Genomic DNA, 4937 nt, shown 5'->3' with positions numbered 1-4937 from the left:
TCTCAGATTCCTTTGGTTCCTCAGAGGGAAGTTCCTTATTGACCACTGGACGTCCCAGGAGGTCTTCCTCCTTGGGGTTCACGTCCTCTCCTCTCCTCACAGGTTCGGCCATGGCGCTTATGTCAATGGCCTTGCACTCTCCTTTTGGGTTCTCTTCTGTATTGCTTGGGAGAGTACTAGGAGGGATTTCAGTGATCCTTTTACTCAGCTGGCCCACTTGTGCTTCCAGATTTCTAATGGAAGACCTTGTTTCATTCATGAAACTTACAGTGGCCTTAGATAGATCAGATACTAGATTTGCTAAATTAGAAGCATTTTGTTCAGAGTTCTCTGTCTGTTGCTGAGTTGATGATGGAAAAGGCTTGCTATTGCTAAACCTGTTTCTTCCACCATTATTAAAGCCTTGTTGGGGCTTTTGATCCTTCCATGAGAAATTTGGATGATTTCTCCATGTTGAGTTATAGGTGTTTCCATAAGGTTCACCTAAGTAATTTACCTCTGCTATTGTAGGGTTCTCAGGATCATAGGCTTCTTCTTCAGGAGAAGCCTCTTGAGTACTGTTGGATGCAGCTTGCATTCCATGCAGACTCTGAGAGATCATATTGACTTGCTGAGTCAATATTTTATTCTGAGCCAATATGGCATTCAGAGTATCAACCTCAAGAACTCCCTTCTTCATAGGCGTCCCATTACTCACAGGATTCCTTTCAGAAGTGTACATGAACTGGTTATTAGCAACCATGTCAATGAGTTCTTGAGCTTCTGCAGGCGTTTTCTTTAGGTGAATGGATCCACCTGCAGAAGTGTCCAGTGACATCTTTGATAGCTCAGATAAACCATCATAGAATATATCCAGGATGGTCCATTCTGAAAGCATGTCAGAAGGACACTTTTTGGTCAACTGTTTGTATCTTTCCCAAGCTTCATAGAGGGATTCACCTTCTTTCTGTCTGAAGGTTTGAACATCAGCTCTAAGCTTGCTCCGCTTTTGAGGAGGAAAGTACTTGGCTAAGAAAGCCGTGACCAGCTTATCCCAAGAGTTCAGGCTGTCTTTGGGTTGAGAATCCAACCACAATCTAGCTCTGTCTCTTACAGCAAAAGGGAAAAGCATGAGCCTGTAGACTTCAGGATCTACTCCATTAGTCTTAACAGTATCACATATCTGCAAGAATTCAGTTAAGAACTGAAAAGGATCTTCAGATGGAAGTCCATGAAACTTGCAGTTCTGCTGCATCAGAGAAACTAATTGAGGTTTCAGCTCAAAATTGTTTGCTCCAATGGCAGGAATAGAGATGCTTCTTCCATGTAAATTGGAATTAGGTGCAGTGAAGTCACCAAGCATCTTCCTTACATTATTCTTATTTTCAGCTGCCATCTCCTTTTCCTGTTCGAAAATTTCTGAAAGGTTATCTCTGGATTGTTGTATTTTAGCTTCTCTTAATTTTCTCTTCAAAGTCCTTTCAGGTTCTGGATCTGCTTCCACAAGAATGTTCTTATCCTTGCTCCTGCTCATATGACAAAGAAAAAGGCACAGAAAAATAATAATAATAATAGAGATCCTTTATACCACAGTATAGGGATCCCTTTGTGAGTGGAAGAAAAGAGGGGGAGACAAAGAATGTGATGTAAAGGAAGAAACACAACTGTACGAATGGAAGAGATGTGAGATGAGATGTTAGGATATGAATGAATAAATAGAATGAGATGGGGGAGGGATAATTTTCGAAAATTATTTTGAAAAAGAGTTAGTGATTTTTGAAAATGGTTTTTGAAAATTGTTAGTATTTTTTTCGAAAATTTTTGAAATCAAAAATGAAAAATAAAAATAATTAGTTAATTAAAAAGAAATTTTTGAAAAAGGGGGAGATATTTTCAAAAATTAGAAAGGGAGAATTAGTTAGGTGGTTTTGAAAAAGTTAAGAAACAAACAAAAAGTTAGTTAGTTAGTTGAAATAATTTTTGAAAAGATAAGAAGTTAGGAAGTTAGAAAAGATATTTTGAAAAGATATTTTTGAAAAAGATAAGATAAGAAGATATTTTTGAAAAGATATGATTGAAATTAGTTTTGAAAAAGATTTGATTTTTAAAATCACAATTAATGACTTGATTCATAAGAAATCAAAAGATATGATTCTAGAACTTAAAGTTTGAATCTTTCTTAACAAGCAAGTAACAAACTTCAAATTTTTGAATCAAAACATTAATTGTTTATGTTATTTTCGAAAATTTGTGAAAAAATTAAGAAAAAGATTTTTGAAAAATATTTTTTTGAATTTTCGAAAATAACTAAGAATTTTGAAAAAGATTTGATTTTTGAAAAAGACTTTGAAAAAGATAAGATTTTCAAATTGAAAATTTGATTTGACTCATAAGAAACAACTTGATTTTAAAAATTTTTGAAAAAGTCAATCCAAATTTTCGAATTTGATGAGAGAAAAAGGGAAAGATTTTTTTTTATTTTTGAAATTTTTATGAAAAACATGAAAATTATGCAATGCATGAAATTTTTAGATCAAAACAATGAATGCATGCATGAATGATATGAGTGTCAAGATGAACACCAAGAACACTTTGAATGTCAAGATGAACATCAAGAACATATTTTTGAAAAAATTTTTAATGCAAAGAAAACATGCAAGACACCAAACTTAGAATTCTTTAATGCTGAGACACTAAGAATTCAAGAATGCATATGATAAACATGAAAAGACACAAAACAAAAAATCATCAAGATCAAACAAGAAGACTTACCAAGAACAACTTGAAGATCATGAAGAACACTATGAATGCATGATATTTTCGAAAAAATGCAAGATACATATGCAAGTGACACCAAACTTATGATATGACTCAAGACTCAAACAAGAAACAGAAAATATTTTTTATTTTTATGATTTTCTAATTTTTTTGGATTTTTATTTTATATTTTTTGAAAATTATATGAAAAAGAAAAATAAGAATTCCAAAATTTTTAATATGAATTCCAGGAATCTTGCCATGTTAGTCTAAAGCTTCAGTCCAGGAATTAGACATGGCTCACTAGCCAGCCAAGCTTTCAAAGAAAGCTCCAGTCCAAAACACTAGACATGGCCAATGGCCAGCCAAGCTTCAGCAGGTGATCATGGATCAGCAGCGGGTGGATAAGCAACAACTAATTTGCTCTTGATAACAAATTGCAAGCCTCAGTCCAAATGAATTTAGACATGGCTTTACAGCCAGCCAGGCTTCAACATGCTCCATGAAACACTAGAATTCATTCTTAAAAATTCTGAAAGGAAAATATATTTTTGAAAACATTTTTATTTTTAAAAATTTTTTTTTTTCGAAAACAAAGGAAGAATTTTTGAAATATTTTTGAAAAATTTTTTGAAAACAAGACAAAAAGAAAATTACCTAATCTGAGCAACAAGATGAACCGTCAGTTGTCCAAACTCGAACAATCCCCGGCAACGGCGCCAAAAACTTGGTGCACGAAATTGTGATCTCCAGGCTCGAACAAATCCTGGTAATGGCTCCAGAGCTTGGTGCTCTAATCTTAATTCATAATTGTCACAACTTCGATACAACTAACCAGCAAGTGCACTGGGTCGTCCAAGTAATACCTTACGTGAGTAAGGGTCGAATCCCACGGAGATTGTTGGTATGAAGCAAGCTATGGTCACCTTGTAAATCTCAGTTAGGCAGATATAAAGTGATAATGATGTTTTCGAATATTATATAATAAAATAGGGATAGAGATACTTATGTAAACATTGGTAGGAATTTCAGATAAGCGAATGGAGATGCTTTTCGTTCCTCTGAACCTCTGCTTTCCTGCTATCTTCATTCAATCAGTCTTACTCCTTTCCATGGCTGGCTTTATGCAAGGGCATCACCGTTGTCAGTGGCTACATCCCCTCCTCTCAGTGAATAATATGCTCACGCACCCTGTCACGGCACGGCTATTCATCTGTCGGTTCCCGATCATGCTGGAATAGGATTCACCCTCCTTTTGCGTCTGTCACTAACGCCCAGCACTCGCGAGTTTGAAGCTCGTCACAGTCATTCAATCATTGAATCCTACTCAGAATACCACAGACAAGGTTTAGACCTTCCGGATTCTCTTGAATGCCGCCATCATTCTAGCTTACGCCACGAAGATTCCTATTAGGAGATCTAAGAGATATTCATTCTAGCTTAATTCATGTAGAACAAAAGTGTTTGTCAGGCACGCGTTCATAGGGGAGATGGTGATGAGCGTCACACATAATCATCACCTTCATCACGTTCTTGGGTGCGAATGGATATCTTAGAAGAGAAATAAGAAGAATTGAATAGAAAACAGTAGTACTTTGCATTAATCTTTGAGGAACAGCAGAGCTCCACACCTTAATCTATGGAGTGTAGAAACTCTACCGTATGAAAATACATAAGTGAAGGTCCAGGCATGGCCGTGTGGCCAGCCCCTATGGTCTAAGAACAATGCGTTCAAAGATGCCTAATACAATAGTAAGAGGTCCTATTTATAATAAACTAGCTACTAGGGTTTACATGAGTAAGTAATTGATGCATAAATCCACTTCCGGGGCCCACTTGGTGTGTGTTTGGGCTGAGCTTAAGTGTAGCACGTGCAGAGGCCATTTGTGGAGTTGAACGCCAGTTTTTGTGCCAGTTTGGGCGTTCAACTCTGGTTTTGGATCCTTTTCTGGCGCTGGACGCCAGATTTGGGCAGAGAGCTGGCGTTGAACGCCAGTTTACGTCATCTATTCTTGGCTAAAGTATAGACTATTATATATTGCTGGAAAGCCCTGGATGTCTACTTTCCAACGCAATTAGAAGCGCGCCATTTAGAGTTCTGTAGCCCCAGAAAATCCACTTTGAGTGCAGGGAGGTCAGAATCCAACAGCATCAGCAGTCCTTTTTCAACCTCTGAATCTGATTTCTGCTCAAGTCCCTCA

At 36.8% G+C, this 4937-nt stretch overlaps 1 non-coding gene across 1 annotated transcript; it reads left to right on the top strand.

Annotated features, from left to right (window-relative positions):
- The first annotated feature begins 871 nt into the window (after positions 1-871).
- LOC148544319 (small nucleolar RNA R71) lies at positions 872-979 on the top strand. Its single transcript, XR_015900682.1, has one exon. It is a non-coding gene; the product is annotated as a small nucleolar RNA R71 (small nucleolar RNA).
- The last annotated feature ends 3958 nt before the right edge of the window (positions 980-4937 follow it).

Source organism: Arachis ipaensis, chromosome B9 (genome assembly GCF_059453495.1).
Source record: "Arachis ipaensis isolate K30076 ecotype BB chromosome B9, ASM5945349v1, whole genome shotgun sequence".
Taxonomy (NCBI): Eukaryota; Viridiplantae; Streptophyta; class Magnoliopsida; order Fabales; family Fabaceae; genus Arachis; species Arachis ipaensis.
The sequence above is the reverse complement of the archived record's forward strand: the minus strand, read 5'-3'. Positions and strand labels throughout refer to the sequence as shown.